The 24,599-nt window shown below is 41.5% G+C and overlaps 1 protein-coding gene across 1 annotated transcript in view; it reads right to left on the bottom strand.

The window, feature by feature from the left end:
- The window catches only part of LOC136841700 (lysophospholipase-like protein 1), a 161,505-nt gene that overhangs the window by 17,233 nt on the left and 119,673 nt on the right, over positions 1-24,599 (bottom strand). The gene's annotated exons all lie outside the window — the stretch shown is intronic.

The raw sequence follows: 24,599 nt of genomic DNA, 5'->3' as shown, positions 1-24,599 counted from the left end.
GATGTTACTAATGATGACAAAAATATATGACGACAAAAATAATGTAAAAATGAGTAGGAATTGCGTTAAACTGTATATTTCTATATTTAAACCTCTTGAAAATATATATTCTCATCTTTGCTGTTCTTCAAGGAAATGAGAGCCAATCTCGCGGGTTCATCATCATCATCATGAAGATTCTAGTTTATTTTTGGAGACCCTCCTATCAGACGTCATTCGGTCCATGTATCTCATTTGTTTGTTAAGGTCTCTAGTTATCACATCTTTTTAAATCTTCGAGCGACTTCAAGCACAAGTAGTGTGAGAATCATTTTGTTTTCAAATACCATTGCTGCATCTTCTCTCCTTTTGACTGTTAAATCATGTCCCTACATGTAAATATCCTCTTAAGAGTTGAATTTTTGCAAGCATCTTTTGAGGTCTTTAATATATTTCGGTTTTTTATTCTTCGTCAAAATACATTTCACGTCCATTTCTCACTCATTAGGTAGCCAGTGTAGTCAATTAGATGGAAATGACCCTACCTGATTGAGATTTACTCATGATGAATCCGGCTGCTCTACTAATTAAACTGTGTCATTGCCTTTTCCAAATAATATGGTAGACCCTACCAGAGATTGTACTGTAGTCTGCTCATTTGACTACAGAGTACCAGTATACAAATGTTTACCCTCTTTCAGTATTTCTTTATGTAGGCTACATTTCTTAGGTGATGGCACCCTATTTTCACCACATTTATTATTTGATCTTTCCTTTCTAAATATTCATCAGTTGGTGCCCCACCTTCCTCATGTCATTACTGTTACTATTCATTTCTATACTTCATCTTTAGTTACAATATCAACCTCGTTTAGGACTCCTTTTGACCCTATTAACAAACATTCTATTCTATTTTTACATTGTTTCAGTCCCCATTCATCCTACTCTTGATATATTTCGTTATTTTCTGTATTTTAGTTTCAATTTCTTCGCCATGAAGATCCACTAGTATAATATATATATATATATATATATATATATATATATATATATATATATATATATATATATATATATATATATATATATATATATATATATATATATATATATATATATATATATATATATATATATATATATATATATATATATATATATATATATATATATATATATATATATATATACTTAATAATGTTGGTCCAGTGCACCGCCTTGTAGTAAGTCCGTCTTTTGGTAAAGCTTTTGATGTAGATTTACAGCTTTGATTTTTACTTTAAAAGTTCGAAAAGTGAGGTTTTGCAAACTACTACATTCTCTCCCTCTCAAGTGATAACCTAATACTTACAGTAGTGAAATGGGAACATTGTGACTAGCATCACCTTACTCTGTTTTGATCGTGAATTTGGAAACACTAACATCATATTACGCTGTTTTGATCGTGTTTTGCTTGTGAACCATTTATAACTGCATATTCATGTATAGCCCACCCCATTGTTCAGAACGTAGCGATAAATGCTTATTAGCCTGGACTGGGGGATGATGAGCTAGCATTATCATTTTTATTGTTTTTTGTTATTTTATGACACCAAGAAATAAAAAAGTAAAAAATGACAGGCGAGAGAGGGAAAGGTGTGTGTGTGTACATTACAGGTATGTAAACGAATTTCTTGGTGCAGTATTGAATGCCTCTCTCTCTCTCTCTCTCTCTCTCTCTCTCTCTCTCTCTCTCTCTCATGTGATAGCCTAATAGTTACAGCAGTGAAACGGAATAGAAATGCTGCAGCATCCTCTGACAAACTGTTTTGATCATGTTTTCGTATGTGAACCAATGGAAGGTATGTTGCCCACTGTTCAATGCATGGGGCTAAATGTACGTTAGCCTGGACCGGGAACAATGATCTAGCATTATCATCATTATCGTTTTTCATCATTTTATCCAGTGAAAATATGACAAAACACCAAACTATTTTACTGGTGGAGCATTTAAAACCATTCATATCTTCCCAGTTTCCATTTTTCAATTACAAGTTGAAGTTGCCTTTCTTCCATTTCCATTCTTGCTCTGACTAATGATATAAAAAGATTTGACTGATTTATGAAATTCTGGCAGTTACACCAAGCACTAAAGTGCTTTTTGCTCAGTGCTTCAAGACAGCGAAAAAAGTGACTTGCAGCAGTCAAACAGCAAGATAGAGCAATCCAGAAAATAAAGGAAATGAAGTACAAGCATCTGACTCCCACAGTTACACTAAGTAACAGTTAGAAGTACTGGACAGCAAGACTGAAGAAATGAGATGAGCAAAATTCTTGGTCATTCTTTAAAGCTTTTCAGCATACCCCATACCAATACGTTCAGCATTAGATTTATTGATGACAGCCTCTTTATCTTTATATTCCTGGCAGTCTTTGTTATTACTGTAGGTGTATAACTCAAGTGTCATTTTATACATTTTGGCTCTGAGTTACGGTCCCAATGTTCATCTTGAGATCATACTTTGCACAATTTGGAGTTATTACAAATACTGTATCAGAAGGGCAGAGATATTCAAAACAGTTATAACACTGCATAGGTTTTCATTTCAAGAGACTAACTGATACAGTGTTCTTTCATTCTCTACACTTATACAAACAAGAACAAAGTTTTGGAAGACACACACACACACACACGACTTCCTCGTGTCTGCAGTATACTGTACAGGTCTCTGAACCTCACTCCTCTGATGTGGCTGAAAATGAAGACAAGTTTAAAACTTGTCAATTTTTCATCTTTAATTACCTTTAAATGCCTAAATATAGTTAACTGAGCCGTTGACTGGCACTGATAAGAACGATCTTATCAAAACGGGATAAGTTTTCACATTCAAAATTGCCTGGTTTCTTCTGTAACTATTTGCTAAATTTGAATTACATTCTAAACTTTTATCTGATCCTACTATTCACATTCTCTGACAAGTGTGATTTACTGCAGTGAAGTTGGTCTTTGTACACCAATCACTTGATTTATAAACATCTAAACCTCTACAACTTTCTCACAGTGAGTACACAGAATGTTTGAATTGCCATTTTATATACCTGGAAGATCTCAGAAAGCTTGAAAAGCTTCAGCATAGTTGTTAAAAGAGGTCCATTCATCCAGTTTTTACCATTATTTTCATTCTAGTTCATCCTGATCTCTTGAACTTGTCCAAGTGGTTTTTTGCCAGGGCTTCGTTGTCTGCTCCTGAAGAAATCCAAATTGCGTGAACAATCTTAAGTCCAGAATTTGTTACAGGTTTTTGCTTGTTTCTTTCCACTGCTTAGGGATTCTTGTAGCCTTTTAGCTCTAGTTTCTCAAGATTCTGGTCCAACCAGTCTATATGCAGAAGGTTCTTTGCTTCTTGCCATTAAAACATTTACACTATCAAAAAGAGATTTCATCAACCATGACTACAACAACAGTAAGAGCCATCTCTAAAGTGTTCACAGATGGCACTTGCATAATTATAGTAACACAATTGTAATCCTAACTCAAATTACTGTTAATGCTAACTGGCCAATGATCATTGGCACATCAATTTTCTGATAAATTCCAAACAAAGGCAATCACACAGCCATAGCTGGTTACTGATATATATTCATACATGTCTTTGTTTCTGTTTGTTATGCAACTGGCAACTTCGCTCGTATTAAGTAAATAATATCTTAATTTCCCACTATGGATACTATCAGTATGTTTTTTGCATTCCCTAAAATATCTCCTCATGTAGGGTGTCTACTGTTACGCCCCCAACAAAACAAATGGTTCTAGGAGATGATGAAGCTATGTTCCATGGAAGATAAATGAAAGATAATGCATGTTTCCTATGCAAAAATATTTGATCAGCTATCACCTGCAAAAAGAGTTCAAATTACAGGGACTTGGGGAACATGTCTGACACAGATAACACATCCCAATGAATTTTTACCTCTGAATCGTATTCAGTACGACAGCTCAAACAATCTCTTGGACAAGGATTATTGACAATTACCATAATTTCCTGCAAGCATATATCCACAGGAAAATATATCACAGATAAGCATCTTAATTACCTCATACATTTACTCACAGTCCACACATATTATATCTCAAAATGGAGAAAAATATGACTTATTTTCATAGTCGCATAACAGGAGCTTCCTTGCAAAATTCTTTGAGCTCTGCTCTTCTGTGTTTTTAAGACAGACTGTACTGCCCCTTGAATATTTGTGAATTTTAGCTCTTATATTTGCTTCCACACACCTTTTTTGACTGATCCTCACTGTACTAATGCGGCAACTAGCATGACTAATCCAGGATTTGAAACTGCAGTGGTTGCTGCCTCTTTCAAGGTAGGTTTTCTAGATAAAATACATATCTAGTTCAATCTTTGAAGAGGTTCATGCACCAGCAGAAACTGGTGTTGCCTGCAGAATTTGAATCTGTGGTCCATTCTATATAAGTCCTTGATTTTCTTCCTTTTTCTAGGGCACTCACCCTATACTAGGTCGAGTAATGGAGATGCTAGTATAAAATTATGTTCAGATACTTTTAGTTTAGATGGCGGCTCTCCCAAGTGTGATTCGTTGCAATATGATCTGCTTTTGTTAATTTCTAAATTTCTTGAAAACTGAGTGTTATTGTTGACTCATTATTTTCTAGGATGACAAGATTTCTTGTGTAGTTGCAGTTAGAAGCCATATGAATATTCTTTTGACAACATGTACAGATTTAATTTCCTGCCACATAAACACCCAACACTCACAGAGGGAGGACAGGTGTTTACCACACAATGAACACATTCACTATCGTCCTGGCAGGGACAAAGCGCATTATCACCACAATTTACATATATGGGCTCCTTCCATCGTTTGATGCACCTAAAACATGTTAAAACAGCAAAATTTTTATCAGTAAAAACATCCCCTGGGTCTTGGTGAATGATATAAAGTGCGGGGAATGAGTACTGTCCTCAAGAATACCATGAATAGGTTCTGTGCTCTGGTAGAGCTTCCATTAGCTGATATGGAGAAGACAGCTCTCATTTCTGCTCTAGTCCCGAGGCTTCCTGGCTTGAAAATACAAAAGCAAAAAGGACTTCTCCAATCAGTTGCTCCCATGGTTGCTGCAGTAAATGCTTCAGTTCATCTATCTGAGAAATAGTCAATAACTCCAAAGTGATAGCCCATCCTTTCAAGAGCTTTTGAGGTAGGCTTCCCAACAGCGAAGCTATCCTAAACAAATTATGGCAGTTTTCAATTCAATTGTTATTACCTTTTGGTCTCCTAACATCGCTGACCATGGAGTGTCTGAAACTAAATGGCTCCATTCCTTGAAATGGCTAAATAACAGGATCCATTGTGAGGTAATCTCTTTTGTCTATTCTCCAACCATGACCTATCTTTGCGAGGCTGATAACAGGGTCGTTTTCACTTACTGTGTCTGGTGTGTTTGATGAAATTGAAGGTGTATGGGTAGCCATGTTCAACTATTTTATTTGGCTTCTCGTATGAACATAAGTTCTTACTTTATTATTACATGCCGATCTCTTTCTGTGCATCGACTCATTAATGGCAAGTAAATTCTTAAACACTAAATGTAACTGAATTGAGACTGAGTTATGGCAGTAATATCTCAAAAAAAGCCAAGTCAAACCATGTCTTAAAATTCATAAAAATACCGTAAACACCTCCACCTTAAAGTACAGTTAACAATCAATAAAATTCCCCCAAAAATTCTATCTACACAATCGAGAATGTTTTCAAATAAAGTAAAACAAATTACCATACGGGTTAGTAAATAAAAATGTTGAATAATGTTTACTACATGATTGGTACTAATTAGTAAAAAAAATTGTTGCCAAAATTTGATGTATCTAATTAATTAATCTCAAGTGCCGGTCTTTTGTCTTAAAAATTGTCAAACAGAAGTATTCAGATAATGTTAGTTTTAGTAGAACAATCTTGTCTGTGTGTGTATATGTGAGGATACTTAAGGATTTCTGACTTAACTTTGCCGTTTTTGAATCTGGGCGTCGTCCGAGGGCGTAAGATTTTCTTGGCTGCCTTTTCTTTTCTCGTTTGAATATCTGAGACGAGACGTCGTGGTAACACGTAACTTCTTTTCCTCTCTCCCAGGACCCACTTAGAGCTCTCCTAGCTACTGGGACCTCTCTTTCTCTCGTGCTGAATGTCGAAGGAAATTAGTGTCATTTTCTTCTACGTCAATCACCGGGCCAATTCCTCTCTCTGCAGGCTAAAATGAACTGTTAATTCTTCTTCTTCGAAGGGTAAAACATATCTTCTTTCTTCTGTGTTTGATGCACTAGTATTTTCTTCTTCACGAAAATCGATGATCATGGAGCTTCCTTGTGGCCAATTGTCTTTTATTTCTTGGTAGAACTATATAGTGCCTCCTCGCAGCCGACAGCGCTATAACTTGACTTTTTCTACAGTTTTTTGGTTGCTAATTACGAATTTACCTTTCATTTTTGGCGCTCCAGCCTAATTAATCTGTAATTAACCCCTGAAGTTCATCCAACAAGGTAGGGGACCCGATGGGAAAGCGGGGCTCTGGGTGGGGTATACCCCCGGGAGAGTGTTAGGTGGCTATGTAACGGCTCCCCCGCTTGTTTCTGCCCTACAATTCAGGGGACACCTAGGGAAAGCGGGGTTATTGGGTGGGGTACACAGCTGGGGATGAGAAACCGGCCAAAATCTAGATTTTTTGGCACCCCAGACACGAGAAACTACGAAATAAACAGAGAACAAACAAGACCATTAAATGAGCTGACACAAAGGCAACCCCTCCCATTACTACTATCCTCCCGAAAATTTATTGGGGAGCCATTGGTTCATCCCTCACTCCCTTACTGAGGAAACTCGGAGTTTGGGGACCTAAACTCCCCCCCCAACACTTATCTGACCAATCACGTTGTGCTGAGGAAAACCCCCTAAACGTTGCCACTCCAAGTTGCTAACGCAACCCCCTCCTTGGGGGCTGTCCTTTTTCCGGGGCTCACATGCGTGTCCTGCACATGACAGGGCATGGGTACGTCTGTTCTGAACCGTTCATATTTCGTCCGGCGAGTGCAGTAACTTGTTAATCTGTTATCCCTACACATGAATCTAACACATCCTGCATGCAATCCTCCCAAACTATAAGTTAACACAGCAAAGCACAAAGCACGTATACGCTTCTGAGTTTATTCCTGTATGTTTCAACATTCTTGGTTGCGCTTACCCGCAACTGTTGCAACAAAGGTACCCCCAAACCAATACTGAACGTGGCGCAGGGAGATTATATCCCCCCGAACCTACTGCTAAACATGGCGAAATGCATTTACCCCACCAACCCAGTATAAACTTGGCAAAAGTGTATCTGTACTGCAAAAAAAAAAACTTTCCCTACACACATTTTTCGCACGACAGCATCGTTTCTCTGCTTCCTTATCATAACCAGCGTGATTCCACTTCCCCGACCCCATTACTAAACACTGCGAAATGCATTTAACCCACCAGCCCAGTACTAAACATGGCGAAATGCATTTTCCCTGCCAACCCAGTACTAAACTCGGCGAAAGTGTATCTGTACCCCAAAAACAAAAAACTTTCCCTACACAAATTTTTTGCACGGCAGCATCGTTTCTCTGTTTCCTTATCATAACCAGTGGGATTCCATTTCCCCGAACCCACTACTAAACACTGCGAAATGCATTTAAGCCGCCAACCCAGTACTAAACACGGCGAAAGGGTGTCTGTGCCCCAAAAGATACATTTTGCCCAGCCGCATTTTTCTCAAGCATTTATGGTTTCTTTGCTTTACTCTCATAAACAGCGCGAAGCTTTTTCAACAAAACCATTCCTGTTACCTTCGTGTAAGTTTCCCCTTCCCCCCAAGTTCCTCACGCAAACCCTTCCCCAACACCAAATTGCGCCAAACCCCACCCCTCTTGACCCACCACAGCCCTTATCTGCTACCCAAACCTACGCCTTAAATCATACAGATTTTGCGTTTCTTGTTCAGTACAGTGTTTGAATCCCCTCCGTCAACGTCGCGTTTGTCTGAAGCCCATAACTCTACACCCCCGTCTTGCGCTGGCTTATATATCAGTTACTGCAGCTTTTCTGCCTGCTGCTTAGGTAACTGCGAATGGTTAATCAAGCTTTGTCAGGAGGAAGTACAGTTTTGTAGGCTACCTGGCTGGAACCTATTTTAAGAAACATTTCCTTGACCCCAACACCATGTTCCATGCATTTTTAAAGGCAGTGGCTGATCTCTATCCTCCTGGTCCCTAAGGTAAGGCCAGTTAGTTCTGTTGGTGTTCATTTTTTTTATCTGCAAATTGTTTTTTCCTGCCGGGTTGCTCCTTCCAGCCAACTCTAAGTGCCTTCCCGCTCTTGTTTTTACCTTGGAAACTGGTTTTTTCTCCACTTTTATGGCTATTGGTAAAGTTGGTGAAGTTTGTATTTTGTTGGCCACACACTTTTTGCCCCGTCCTCCATACCGCTCATTGTTTCCTCTCTCCCCCGACCCCCAGTGCTACGCTTCTACCCGCACTCATCCTTGACGAGTTTACCGCTTGCGCAATCTACCTCCCACCCCCTTCTTGCACCGCTCCCCACTTATCCCTGCTTTTGGGGCACGTGAGGAAATTTCTCCCTCCCTGCCTCGTTACCGCCCCCTTTCAGCTGCTCCCCTCCTTTTGTGAATGGCTCTCTCTCATTTTTCCCTCCAGCCAGCGTCCCTGTAACGTAAACATGTCCACTCCACTTCTCTGTTTTCCCCCACCCAGAACCCCGAATTCCCACAGTCCCCCTTTACTGCTGGATAGAGTTAGGGGGCAAATGACACTTGGCTGCCAACAAACAAACTCACCTCCATTATCAGAAGCATAAATGTGGAGAAAAAGCCAGTTTCCAGGGTAAAAACTGGTGCAGAGCTACTGTATAGAATTACCTATTTCCTACTAGCAGATGCTCGCTGTCGCTCGCATTTGCTAGTTCCCATATACATACCATACCCATATCTGTATTCTACCCATACCCATATCCATACCATACCCATATCCATAAAATACCCATACCCATACTACAGCATATCCACACCGATACCCATATCTGTACCATACCCATACCCATATCCTTACCATACCCATACCCATATCCATTCCATACCCATACCCATATGCATACCATACCCATACCAATACTTGTACCATACACACACCATGCCCATACCCAAAGCTAAATTAACCCTACTGCTAATAGTCAGCAAAAGTCTACGGGCAGCACCAGCCCCATTTACCTTCCGGTCATATACAAACAACAGTCCACATCTTGGTGTAGGTGCAGGAGCACCTGTTGAAGGGTTCTGAATCAATGCTAATGCCATTGGTGGTTCCAGACCATCACCAGTAGTGCCTGCTGTTGTCCTAGAATTACCTGCTGAGTCCATTTCGAAATGAAAATAACAAAGCTCAGCCAAAAATCATTTATTGTATACCGTTGGGTCACTTAATGTTGAAAATTTCTGGACAGTTATTAAAATATTATTCTTGACAGAGATCTTCACAACTCCTGGATCCTTTGAAGCGGTCTTTAGCTCCTAAAGCATTCCCGGAGAAATGTCCATTGATTATAATGTCTTCTTAAATTTTTAAAGACTCAAAGATCCTGTGAAGTCATCTTCAGCTCTTAAACAGATTCCTGTCAGAAGAAATCCAGAATTTGTCTCCGGAATCATTTCTTCCACCTCCTGGAGAAGCGCCCACTGGATTATAACGTCTTCTTTAATCTTAAAAACTCCAGTTGTGTAACAGGAGTAGTATTTACTGTGATCCTCATGATGCAGGTGGTTCATAGTTACCATATGAGGTTAATTAAACATTTCATAAATTCTCAAGGTTAAGCAAGTTATATTTCGTTTTGAAAAACTCTACATTACTTTTTTAAAAATTATGTCCTTACAGATCCATAAACACTTTGTTAATAGTACTCAATCTCAACCCATTTTTATCATAAAACATGGAAAAGGGAAGGGGGGAGGGGGAGGGATGAGGAATGGGAAAGGAGGAGGGGGGGAGGGGAAAGAAGGGGAGGGGAAGAGGGAAGAAAGGAGGGGAAGGGGAAAAGAGGAAGAGAAAGGGGAAGGGGGAGGGGGAGGGACACACACACAAAGGCAGCCAAGGAAATTAATATAACAGATTATTCTAGAAAGATGTGTTCACAACCCCAGGATCCTTTGAAGCAGTGTTCAGCTCCTGAAGCATTCCCGGAGAAATGCCCATTTGATTATAACATCTTAAATTCTTAAAGACTCCAGGATCCTGTGAAGCCGTCTCCAGCTCCTAAATGGAGTGCAGGTGGTTCATAGTTACCACATGAGGTTAATTAAACACTTCATAAATTCTAAAGGTCAAGCAAGTTATATTTTGATTTGAGAAACCTGTACATTACTTTTACAAAAAAAATAATGTCCTTACAAATCTATAAACATTTTGCCAATAGTACTCAATCTCAAAACATTTGATCATAAAACATGGAAAAGGGAAAAAGGAAGTGGGAAGAGGGATGGGAAAGGAGGAGGGGAGTAAAGGAGAAGGGGGGGGGGGTGTTTAGGGACCACCTTGCTTAAACCAGTTTTTGGGGGTAGGGAAGTGGGAGCAATGGGGACTCAAACACACACACACATACAACACAGACAGAAAGGTATCCAACGACATTAATATAATAGATACCATCTTTATTTTTGGAGTGGAGATTAGCGTGTGGAGTGGCTGAATCTTTGGGGGAACACTTATAATCGGTAACAATTTGTCAGTCTTTATAAGGGAAACACTTTCACTTATCTTGATATTGTTTTATTACTATCTTCACTTCATCTTGAAGTTAATGGTCTGTAGATTTAGGGATAGCACACACTAATTACCTCTACTTGTCGGCTGTGGAGTTTTGAATACTGTATGCCCTAAGCTGTCACCAAAATTTCTGTTGTGGGGAAAGAGTATGCTTCTTGAAAACTTACATCTACTTCACTGTGGGGTTTTCACATAAGTAGGAAACCAACTTGACTCCTACCTTGAGTGTCCCCATATACAGTATATGGGGGTTCTGTCTGATAGTCATACGACAACAAAGTAGGTATAAATTTTCCAAGCTTCATCCCTATGGGCTCCCTTTTCCTTTAACGTTCACGTTCACTTTTCTTTTACATTTCGTTCAATGGTTGTTATCGAGTTACTGTAACGGTGAGCAAGAGGTCACCAGGCGAGGTCAAGATTCCAATTAGTTCTTTGCCCCATTGCTAAATGACAACTTCGTGTTCGAAAACACTGTGGAATCCTTCTGTCTGCACTCGCATCTGGGATCTCTCAATTCATTATCGCTTATTTTCTGTTTTCCTATGTGTCTGTTTTTATTGGTAATTTCTGTAATGCCCTTATGAGTTTACTAATATATTTAGTTTATTAGATTACAGACTCGATTCTATTACACACACACACAAATATATACCTCACTTCAGCCAGATACCTGAACCCTCATAACAATAAAACTACGACTGAACACTCTAAATGTAACAGTTGTGTGTGAGGTATTGAGATACACTAGATAAAAATGGGCATCACTCCATCAAACAACTACAATTGTTTCCCTGGTCTTAATTCACCTCAAAGAACTTCTGAAGGAGAACATGTTTATCACTTACCTTGGGCATACACAAATAACCCTATTCACTGGTGGTTAAAAATGAAACACTGTGCTTTTAAAACTTTAAATACCAAAATTTATTTCTAACTTCAAAAAGTATAATTAGAATTCACAATCTGAAAAAAAATTACCATTACTTGAAAACAACATAATATTTAGTTAATTCTTAAACAAGATTAATTCACAGAACTTTAACTTATCAAGAAATTACGTTACTAAGCAAAATTCAAACTATTAAGACTTACGCCAGATTTGAAAAAGAAATCTCAACAAATGAATATCAAATCAAGTATGCAATGTTAAAGTATTAACACATATACAGTAAGGTGCTCAATAAATAAATGTTAAATCATCAACACAAAAGTTTGGGTAAAACTAAGGAATTGTAAACACAAGAACACACACAAAAAAAATGTAAAAGCAAGAACATACAAAAAATGCACAAAGGTTTATCAACAATAATTTCACTGCAGTAAAATCTCTTTAAAGTATCTGCCTTTTAACCATGGTAAAGAAAGTAAAAAACCACTTTACCTTATACAAGATTCTGAACACTTTTACACAACTCCTTTGCTGCAGCAATATACACTTTTATCTAAGGCCTGTAACACTGCTAACACTCTTTTCTTATGTCAGATCATACCAAGGGAGCATTAAATATTACTAATCGTTTCCAAAACTTATATGTATGGGAGAGTGACCATAAGTCTTACTCTCTTCTGAATGAAGAGGGGATGAGAGAGAGAGAGAGAGAGAGAGAGAGAGAGAGAGAGAGAGAGAGAGAGAGAGAGAGAGAGAGAGAGCAACCTCTACAGAGTCTCAGTCTGTACTGATCAATTTTACCAAAAATCTTCCATGAGATTAAACCTAGGTTGCCAGTTAGGCACTTTTGGAAATGGGTCACTCTGGGAGAAAACAGGAATAAACAGAGTTTCTTCTTCTCCAACAAGAATAAACAGTTTCTTCCTCTGGAGAGGGAAAATAAACAAGATAATTTATTCTCTGGCTCAGAGAGCTATATAGGCCTGTCCTCTTATCTGCTTGATTGACAAGGGTTTCCTGCATGCACACTTGTACAAACACAGAGGCGAACCAGCTTATTCCAACCTGCCATCCCACATATCTCTTAAATGACAGTTTAAGTGTTTTTGGACTTCCTTTCGAAATGGAGGGGAATTACTCTGGTTGAACACCTGACAGCTATGTAAACTTCACCAGTACCCTGGCTGGACACCTGAGTCCACAAGAGCCAGCTGTACAAGCATAATCCTAACAGCAAAATGTATTTTAGTCCTAAAATCACACAGTCAAAGCAATCCTTGTAAGACCTGACACTTAGCATCTCCAACAAACACTATTATCACAGTTATTACAGACAATACATGACAAACACAAGGGAAAACATATAAACATTGCATAAAAACATACATACTACAAAATCACCTCGTTATATTTCACAACACATGAGAAATATAAAAGAAAATATATCAAAATTATATAAAACAAATTAAATTTGCGGAAAAGACACATACCACAAGGAATCCTTAGACTATATACACTTCAAAAAAAAAAAAAAAAACAGCTCTCTGATGGTTAGCAATGCTGCACAGTCTAGGGAAATACTGGTAACACTGTTTACTCACATAAACAGGAAGAAGGGTTTGGCGAGTGTGGGTGGGGGGAGTTGGAAGACTGAGTGCCATGGGAGAGGAGTAGCAGTAAGGCTGCTGACAAACAGATATGCTCAGAGAAAGGATTGTTTTGGAAGGTGGGTGGCTGGGGAAGGAGTTTCCCTGGCTGGGAGGGAGGTGGGAATGCAGTGTGAAATGGGTGGAGAGGGGTAGGCATGCATACATCTGACTTGGCAAGAGCTTCTTTTAATGTTTTTTACGTTTATGGTTTTTCCACATTTTATATACACACATATGTATACATATATATATATGCATTAAGCTACAAACGTCCTTTAATATCCAATTCGCTCTACCTCGGAAATAATATCTTTTCATATATGTTACCTTTAATATCCAATTCGCTCTACCTCGGAAATAATATATTTTCATATATGTTACCGAAGTTAACATATATGAAAATATATTATTTCCGAGGTAGAGCGAATTGGATATTAAAGGACATTTGTAGCTTAATGCTTTTATATGAATCATGGTGATGTGATAAAAATTCATACATAGGCCTATACAGTATATATGTATGTAATATGTATGTGTGTGTGTCTGTATCTCTGTCTATGTAGGTTTCTGTATGTTTTTAAGACATGAGTACTGTATATTGATGATAAAATGGATATAATTAAGAGTACAGGCACTGTCTATGAAATTTTTATCTAGTTTCCTGTAACTCTTTCACCACTCATGAAATTACTAATTTTTTCTATGCAATCACTTTTATTTACAATTACTAGCTTATCAGAATCAGCTTAAAAAAATTCAGTTGTTAGCCGGCTGCCGTCAGAGGGGCATTCCCTAGAAAGTTATCCAGAGTCTCCCCAGCCAACTCCTACAATAATTGTGGCAACTGCTTTATTTCTTTACAGCATATTGCTTATAACTACTGAAGTACGGATATGTTGCTGTGATCAATGTAAGTAGCAAAAAAAAAAAAAAAAAAAAATGCTGACAGTGGCTGTTTACGGCCATGTGGCCCGGTTATGGGAAACATTCGTATTGGCAAGGAACTCAAGAATTGCTAGATGTTTATAGTTTATGAGTGTGATTTTACTGGTATGAAATCGACGTACATGAGGTTTTGCGTTAGTGTGATGATTTTTAATGAATTTTCGTAAAAAAATTACCAGTGTTACTAATGACCATGTGCAGCTTATGCATGTTTATTTCTCACAATTTAACGTTTTAGCATTATGTGCCCTGTGTGAATCATAACATTACACAATATTTAGGTACCATCACATAGCAATGTGCATATTTTCAGTGTTGGTTCACTAAAACTTATCGTCAGCATACGATATCATGTACAGTTATGCATACTTAACAGGCCAAAACGTGACGACTTTGCGCTTTGTGCAATGTGAAATCATAAAACTATGTACTATTGACGTAACATGGTGCAAGAATGTGTATACTGTATTTTCAGTGGTATTTTGTCAAAAGTGATGGCTAGCATGTCAGCATACGAGGATGTTATCACGCACACTTACGTATGTTTATTAGGCCAAAATGTGACGTTTTTGCACTAGGGACTATTTACATAAATGGTGCAAAATTGTGCATATTTTCAGTGTTAGTTTGTTGAAAGTGACGATTGGCATACGTTATCACGCACATTTATGCAAGTTTATTTGCTGAAAATGCAAAGTAATTGTCCTCCGTACCATGTGAAATCCCATCACTAGGCAATATTTATGGTGCAAGATTTTGCTTATTTTGTTCGTTCTTTGTATGCATGTTGTTTTGTCATATTCGATGAATTTTGCTGAAATGTGATCATTATTATCAATGATACATGCCATATTTACTTTTTGCAGTTTCCATCATCAACGTTCTAAGGAGATCCTAACTCCTCCCTCAGAATGAAAACGACAGTGATGTCGACCTCGACTAGAATCATCTAGTGAAGAGGAGGAGGCTATTGCAGTGCCCAGCACCAGTTCCAGTGGGGGCAGACAGAAAACTGATTGCACTGTGTAACTACTTATTAAATTTTTTCTTTGGTTTCTCTTTAACGTAAGTTAAATTTTCATCTTTACATAAGTCACGAGAAACTGCTTGTTGGTTCTTTTCGCTCCTCTCAAGGATTTTGTATTTATTGTTATACAGTTATATTTATCCGCTTGTTTCTTTTTTCATATTTCAATGAGTGGAGTATCGTCATCAGTAACTGCCTCTTTCGCCCGATGGTTTTTCACTGCTTTTCTCGTCGCCCTTACTTGATGTGGGGGAGTTTTCCAACAGGCGAGGATTGATAATTTTGGTTCCCAGAAGGGAGGTTCAGCATCCTATATTTCCTCTGCACTCTTCATCATTTGTCTGCAACACTGCTTTCTGGCCAAGGCCAGGACTTTTGGATGCTTGCTGTTTTTTTTTTTTTTTTTTTTTTTTTTGTTGATGGAGAGGGTGTGCCTTGTGCCCTCTTGTGCGAGCTTGTCTGTGGGTTTTGCTTTTGCCCACCTGTGAGCAAGGCCCATCCCTTGCATTGACGAGTGCACTGCTGTATCCTCCGGGAATCGCTAAGAGGCCTTCTGAGGCCGGAGAAGGGTGAGCATCCCCTTTTGCCTATATTGGTTTTCCTCTATGTGCGTAGACTACCCCGTTGGAACATTGCTTCAAAGCAACAAGCAGAAGCTCCCACAGGAGATTTTATAGACAGTTTCCCCGACTGAAGCAATTTCAGTGTATTTTCACCATATTTGGTGAGCGTTTATTAATTGTATGAATTAAGGTGTATGTCATTTCTTTTGTAATTTATTAGTGTTACGGAAAAAGTCAGTTATTAGTGTTAAGTTTCTTCATTGTGTCTCCGCCTATCGTGTACACGTGAGCGAGTGTTGATTTCGTTCTACTACTGTGACATTTCTCTCTTACTCTTCGGTTTAATAGTTAGGTAGGAGATTGAGGTATGTGTGAGGGTATTGTATATGCTTGAATGTTTTTTTTCTAGTTCCTCAAGCAGGTTTTCAGGGACACTTTAACTATTAAGTTTGTTTTGTGAATAAATAAGTGTTAAATTTAGGCATTCGATCTTTTTTGTCACCCTCTTTGAGTGTGTATTACCTAAAGTCTAGAGTGTGGTAAATCTTTGTCTAGACTGGCAATTGATTTATTGAACAGAGGAGCTGGTTTAAAAAAAATAATTTGTGGCTCTTGTTGAAGAGTTCTTAACAACTGCAAGAGGGAAAACAAATTAGAGGCGTGGCAAGAAGGAAACGTTCACTCTCTCTCTCTCTCTACAAAGTATGCCAGACATTGTATGCATTTCACAAATGAATGTCTCAACAGTATATGTAGATTCATATAATTATAAAGACTGAAGTTATGTGCACTGCATGTAGCAATGCTCATGACACTCATCTTGAACATTGCTACATGTGATGCACATAATTTCAGTTGTTATATTTATACGAATCTAGTAAATATACTATCGAGGCATTTGTGAAATGCATATAATGTCTGGCATACTTGAGAGAGAGAGAGAGAGAGAGAGAGAGAGAGAGAGAGAGAGAGAGAGAGAGAGAGAGAGAGAGAGAGAGAGAGAATGTTTACCTCTTGCCACACCTCTAATTTTCTTTTCTCTCCCTGGCAAGTATGAGTGTTCCCCTCTGGTGGAAGAAGGACATCAACTCTGCCCCGCTGCTGGATTATGTGCATCCTTAGCCAATCCACCTGTTGGCTTTGTATGAGTATTTCCTGAAGTTACTCAAGCATGACCTTCTGGGCCGCATTGTGCACCAGACTAACTTGTATGCAAACCAAGATATAAACACAGGGTTTGCAACAGCGATGGAGGAAATTTACAATTTCCTCGGTATTCTTTTGTATATGGGAGTTGTTACACAGCCTTCTATGGAAGATTATTGGTTAAAATTCACGAGAGTTCCCCAATTAACAAATGTAAGATCAGACACTGTTTAACTTTATTTAACTTTGTAACAAAGGCATTCCTTCAGATGCAGCCCACACCAAACAGACTGATGATGAGGTAATGGTTGGTTACAGAGGAAAAACGGCTGGCAATCTGAAGCAATATATCATAACCAAGCCTGATATGTTGGGTTTGAAATTGTTTGCCAGTTCAAGTGATGATGGCTTTATTCATGACATTCTTCTCTAACAGGGCTACTACTTTTGATGTCCATCCAGTAGCCCTTTCTGATAAAGAAAAAAATTTATCTTGTTACAACCAGAACTATCTTGGTCTTGGCAAAAACTAATGATCGAAATAAAACCTGTTGCATATGTGATGACAACTTCACAAGTCTTGAGACAGCACAGGTCTTGCAAGAGAAGTATGGTTACCAGTACACAGGCACTGCACAGGTTAACCATACAGTAAAACCTCCACTTACAACTTCAAAGGTCAGGCAGGTAAAAAGACACCAAAAAGGGCTTTTGAGTACTTCTCTTCCTCTGACTACTGTATGTGGTCTGTAGGTGAAAGGACAACAAATAGTGATGGTGCTTAGCAGCGACACCAGTGTCCTTCTTGTACTAAAGGCCCTAAGGTACAACAAAGACACAAAGAAAAAGGGGGAGGTAACATGCCCTAACCTGATACTCGATTACAATGCACATAAAGGGGGCCTTGACAAGAGTGATATGCTGGTGCATCTGTACCAGAACCCCACGAAATCTAAAAGGTAGTACCCGAGGCTCTTTACATACACACTGGACTTATGTATTGTTACTAGCTGGCTCCCCTATAAAAGGGGCTGTGTTTCTCTGCATCAAGCCTATATGGCCCTGAAAAATTTCAGGCTGGACATGGGGAAGTTTGCACAATGCTCTAAACCAGTCACTGGGAGAACTCTCAGGAATTCCATGCCTACTGACTCGCTCATGACAATACCTGAAACCTCACGGGGCCAACAACTGGTCATGCTTGATGATAGTGCCAGGTATGACCCCAACCAAACCCATCTGCCCATCTATGTGGATAAGCAAACCTGCAAACACTGCAGTATGAGCGATAAAATCACGAGGTCATACACTGCCTGCTCAATGTGTAAAGTGCACTTGTGCATGAAACAGAAGAAGAATTGTTTCTTTGAATTCTTCATGAACTGAATGTATGATGTGCCTTAGCACCCATGTGTACATATATTTACAATTTTTTTATGAACTCTGTTCCTTGTTGCTCCAACTTATATTGTATTTCCACACTTGAGTTGTATATGTATATGTAATGTGCCCATGCCAGTGCTTGATAAATAAAAATGTGATTAGAATTAAGGGTCTTTTCAGATTCTTGTACTTACAGTTAGTGCCAAAGTTCAGTATTTTATGTGTATTTTTGTATTTTTCAGAAAATACATGTTATTCATACATTTTGTAATAAATATTATTATGTTTCTTGTGTTTTCACATACATTCCCTTCCTGCAATTTTTATATCCATTAACTACCCAAGAGACCATCAACGAGGCCACCAACAGGGCACTGAAAACAGTCGCTTCAAAAACTTTATATAACTCTTTACAAGGTATTTCTGGGCTTCGACCTGTGTCAGCCGGTGAAATATCCATTCAGCACATATTTCTAAGTAAATTCATTGCTAAATATACCAGAGAAAAGCTAAATGCAATGCTGGGGTTACTACCCCCAGTGCGAGCTCCATAAAATGGAGTCGTGTATAAGAAAGGGTGAGTTTGTCACTATCACAGGCCTCCGCCCTGTAGACATTCCCAATCTCAAATCTCCCCGGAGCGAAGTGCCGTTACAACGCCCGCACCGCTCCCCGACTATCAACAAACCAGCCGCCATTTTGGCATTCCATTTATAGCACGCGCTTACACTTGTGTGTTTTCCCTTGTGCGCTATTTTGCCTTTTCTTGTTTTCGTCATGTCTTCCTCGCAGGATATGTCTTCACCTAAGTTGAGTACCATCTCCTCTTTTTGCTTTTAGGCGGCTGAGGCTCCTTATTTACCCCCTAATTCAATAATTAGGGAGATAGATATAACGCCCGTCTCGGCCGCCTTGCTCCTGACCTCATGTGACCTTCAGTCTTGGTGCGGGTCTTGGTGGGGCTTCGTTCCCCCTTTTTATATATGTTTTTATGTGTGTTTTACATAATTTCATATTTGCTTATTATCAAAGTTAGTTCTTTTCGTATTACCCCTTCCCTGGGGAGGCGCGGGTCCTCTTGTCTCTTAGGCTACGAGTTTCCCCCTCTTGCCTTTGAGAGCATTATTCAGTTTTATTTTTGGACCCTCTCCTCCTCCAGCTCTTGGGTATATTCACTGAGATGGTACGGTTATGCCTTATAGTTTCATTATCTCATTTGCGCACAGATGACATAGATATTTTTGGATTATTTTGTTTACGTTTGATCGTAAGGGTCGGCCATTTTACCATCCGCGCCTCATATCGCGTTTGGTTTGGATCACCCTTCTACATGTGCCTTTTATTATTTAAATTATTTTTCTTTGATGTACGTTATGTTATTTTCTGGTTAACTTTTAGTGTTTCCTTAGTCTGACAGATCCCGTGTTTTCCTCCTAGGCTACCCTCCCTTGCCGCTGGTCGGCTTCGGTAGGTTAGCCTAGGAAGTTAGGCTACCTTACGGCTCTTTGCTCCCTTCCCTTTTGGAGGGAGGTTAGGTGTGTAGGAGGGTCTCATGTTCTGCGCCTTCCCGATGATTTCGTCTGGTTCAGATGGGTGTTTTAGGCCTATGTTTTCCCCCTCTCCCTATTTCGGCCTTCCTGATTGGACTCTTGAGTCCCGGTAAGGTTAGGCTAGAATAGCGAGGGTATTCTTATTCGTAGCCTATCCCTGTCCGAGCCGTCGATGTCGGGACAGCATCCCAGCATCGTGAGTTTTCCCTCTCTCCTACCACCCTACCCCTCCCCTCCCTCCTCCATTCCACCCTTGGCTTGTTTTCGTATGCATCGTAAGCATGCCCATGGTTGGGTGCTCTGAGCCCTTCCCACCCCCACCCCTGTTTCCTCAGTAGCCTAACATTCCTTACCCCTTCCTTTGCATTGAGTGGTTCTCCCTAGTTCTCCCTTACCCAGGGTCGCCAATCTCTGTTGATCGGCACCCCATGGAGAACTCGCCTGGTGTCTGGGGGTGCTTCCCCACTCCCTGGCCACCATTCATTGATTACCATTTCCTTGCGTCCTTTTAGCTTTTGGAGGGTTTCATAGTATTCTCCCCTTCCTTGGTAGTCGTTCTTTCATGATTGGCACCTCGGGAGGGGGTTGGCTTTCGGCGTCCGGGGGGTGCTCTCCCACTCTCTGGCCGCCACTGGAAGGTCCCCTCCATTTGCCTATCCCCCACCCTTCCCTAGCATCAGGTGACAAGTTCTCCCAGCCAGGGTAGTCGTTCTCTTTGACCGTCACCCCGTGGAGAATTATTACGGTAGCCAGTTAGTGTTTTCCACCTGACTGTCTTCCTTCTACATGTCCGCCCGTCTGCTAGTTATTGTCGTCCTTGTTTGGTTCCCTGTTCTATTCACCTAGAACATTGACCATACTCCCTGGGTATCTATCTTGACTTTGGCCAGATCTTTCTTCCGCCGGGTTGTCGGGTCTCTCGTTACCCTCTTGTTTTTGTAACCACTCCGGTGGGTATGGTGTGGTCGGACAGCGCTCACCACGCCTCCTCCGCCGTCACCATAAGTGTGGTGTAATTTGATTCTCCCGGCGCCAAGCGGAATTTTTTATTTATATAGACTCTAAGGTTAACCATTTCGTACTGTGTGTTTACTTTACCTCTACTGGACGTAGTCCGGGGGTAAAGTTAATTTGCTAATTAGTTTATGACGCATGTTCTCACGTGGACCTTCTAGTATCTCCGGAGTTACTCCGGCGGTCCCTTTTATGGTAGCATGTATAAGATAGTTATACCCCCTTATTACCGGGATTTCCCGGCGGGGTCTGACCGGACTACAGCATGCTCCGTCAGTCTTTTTTATCTTAAGACTCTACTCCGGCACCCTACTCCGGCGTGTCTTATTAGCATACTCATGTATCGTCCGTCCACTTACAGATGGTGCGTTGTCAGGAGCAGGGTTGCACGGCGGTCCTGCAGCAGGCTTGTGGGCACGAGGTGTGTAGGTCCCACTCCGGCTGCGCAGTTCGTGTCGGGGACCTGATCGTCTGGCACCCTGACGGATGTGAAGTGTGCTACGCTCTTTACGAGCGAGTGTTAGATGAATCGGTAAGTTACATGTTTCCGGATCATTGTTCTTTCTTGAGTTTGCGTCTTTTGTTGATATTTTTATGACAGTGGGAGATTTCGTTAGTTAACAATCTCCTTCTTTCAGATTGACCGCAGCTCCCGCGACTCTTCGATGCTGACCCTCAAGACCTGGGTCAGCGGCTTTGGGAGGAACGTCGGGTCGGGGAAGCCCTACGTCCTTTCCCAGGAGATATGTAGCATCCTCTACCCCGGCGCCTGGGTCTCAGCGTCGGTCCCGGAGGAAGTAGCCGCCCCCTTGATTGCTGGGATCCGGGAGATGACGGAACCCTCCCAGGAAGAAGTGGCCATTTGCGGAGAGGTAGCGGAGGAGGTTGCTGCAATTAACATCAACCTAGAGCCTATGAGCGTAGACCCAGATCGCCAAGCAGGTATGGGGGTAAGTGAGGCAGAGTCTTCCGATCACCTCTTTAGTTCTCCTTCTTCTTCTGCTTCTTCTTTCAGAGGGTTTGGGAAATCCTCTTACCTTATGGACGGGTCAAGGTCTACTGTCCCTAAGGTTAAATCTGTGAAAACTAAGACCTTAGCAAAAACCTTCAAACCCCAGAGGGTTTGCTCCGGGGCTCCCTCGAAGACATCATGGGCTCCTAGCCCCGTGCTGTCTACGAGCAAGGCCTCCTCCTCTGGTAAGGGATCACGGTCCAAACAAAGTAAGGCGAGTCCCCCTCGTCCTTCCTTTGATGCTGAAGCTTTTGCGGAGCTTCTTATGGAGAAGTTAGACAAGAGAGTTGATGATTAACTGTCAGAACTCTCTTCCCAATTGTCTACTTCTAACGCCTCCGTGTTATCCCTGACTGAGAAGGTGAAATCCCAGGAGAGCTTGCTCTCTGGGTTTATGCGCGGCGGGACGGCCGCTCAGTCCTGGGCTGTTCCGAACGCTTCCGGTCTTCCTCCCTTCGATAAGGGAAACCCCTGGCGCCTGGCTCTTCATGCTCTGCAGCATGAAGACACCCTTACCATCGAGGGCCTGGGCACCCGCAGATTGGAAGAACTAGAGTTCTTCCCTCCTGGTCTGCTGCCCCCCTTCCCAGGTTATGCCAGGCTTACTGAGGAGGCCTGGATAAGATCTGATAAGGTCCCAAAGGAGACTGTCATCTTCCCGAGGGATCAGGCACAGTCCACCCTGTTGCGCACGCTGATGGAGTGGCAGGCGGAGAACACGAAGCTTACCCCAGTCAAGGGTACGTTTACGATGTTCTCAGTGGGGGAGACTATCCCCACCCCCTGCACGACGAAGGTAGCCCTGCTCACCAGTCAGGCAGGCACTGAAGGTAAGCCCCTTCCACAACTCTGGGAGACAGATCCCACCTCTCTGGTCTTCCCCGGAGATTCCGAATTTTGGAAGGGAGCTCCGGCCACCTTTACGGTGGGTAGGCTGGACCCCGATTGCGCTTCTTCTCTCTTCAGTGAGCAACTCCCGAAGATCCCGGATTTGCTCCTGAAGGCCGAAGCTGACACTAAGGGCAGACTAAGTAGGTCCCTAAATTCACTGACTCTGGCTGAGGCAACTTCGGTTGTTTACAATGAGGACGCCCTATTCCAGGTCCTGACTAAATCCCTACTAGCAGGATTTCAGCAGGACCTTTATGACTTCGTAGTGGCTCGAATGAACTGCCGGAAACATATCTTTTCATCAGCTTCTATCCGGCACGAGCCCAATAGGCTCATGAAGAGCTCCATCTGGGGAGCTAATCTCTTCCCCCAGGAAGAGGTCGACGCAGTCCTGGCGGAAGCGACCAGGGCTAACCAGAGTCTCCGCTCCCGTTGGGGTCTCCACTACAAACGGAAGACAACCGAGTCCACCGGACCTCATCCCAAATCTGGGAAGAGGTTCAAGAAATTCAAGAGGCTCCCTGCCCAGACTGTGCTACAGGCTGTTCCGGTCTCCCCAGCTGGTCAGCCTTCAACCTCTAGAGCTCAGCCTCAACCCCAGTACATGCTGGTTCAACCAGCTCATCATTTGCTCGCCGCCCCTACATATGTTACGTCCCCGGCTTTCAATGCCTCATATGAAAGCCAGGGTGCATTTCGGGCAATCAACCAAAATGCCAGGGGAAGCAGAGCCAGAGGCTCCTTCAGAGGTAGGTCGGCGTCTCGCTTCTCCTCCCGAGGGAGGGGAGGCAGAGGTAGCAGAGGAGGCAGACCATCTCCTGCCCAGTGAGATTCCTCAGGTAGGTGGGAGGTTGTATCATTTTCGGGACCAATGGACCTTCAGTCCATGGGCCCACAGCATAGTCTCCAAAGGCCTGGGTTGGAGTTGGAGCAGAGGCCCTCCTCCCCTAGTCAGGTTCCATCAGTCACCATCCAAAGCCCTAAAGGACTTTGTGAAGGATCTACTACAAAAGAGGGCGATAAAGAAAGCGAGACACTTGAAGTTTCAGGGCAGACTGTTCAGCGTTCCAAAGAAAGGCTCCAGTCAACAAAGAGTAATCCTAGACTTGTCTCGTCTAAATTCTTACATTCAATGCGACAAATTTCGCATGCTTACAATCTCGCAGGTTCGGACCCTACTACCCCGTGGAGCCGTAACCACCTCTATAGATCTTTCAGACGCCTATTATCACGTCCCGATTGCGAGAAGGTCCTCTCCGTATCTGGGGTTCAGACTGGGAAAGCAAGCATACTCGTTCAGAGTCATGCCATTCGGTCTCAACATAGCCCCCAGAATTTTCACCAAACTGGCAGATACGGTAGTTCAACATCTACGGTCTCAAGGGATCATGCTAGCCACATACCTGGACGATTGGATCATTTGGGCACCCAACGCCAGTGAATGCCGGAAAGCAACAACCATAGTAATCGGTTTTCTGGAATCTCTAGGCTTCCAAATAAACAGGGAGAAATCCCGCCTAGTTCCGGAGAGCCGCTTTCAGTGGTTGGGAATCCAGTGGGACCTACGTTCACACAAACTATCTCTTCTACCGGCCAAACGGAGAGATATAGCCAAAGCAACCAGACAGTTCCTCATGAACAGGAAAGCTTCCCGCCGTACCCAAGAAAGAGTCTTAGGTTCTCTTCAGT

The sequence above is a fragment of the Macrobrachium rosenbergii genome, chromosome 9 (assembly GCF_040412425.1).
Source record: "Macrobrachium rosenbergii isolate ZJJX-2024 chromosome 9, ASM4041242v1, whole genome shotgun sequence".
NCBI lineage: Eukaryota > Metazoa > Arthropoda > Malacostraca > Decapoda > Palaemonidae > Macrobrachium > Macrobrachium rosenbergii.
The sequence above is the reverse complement of the archived record's forward strand: the minus strand, read 5'-3'. Positions and strand labels throughout refer to the sequence as shown.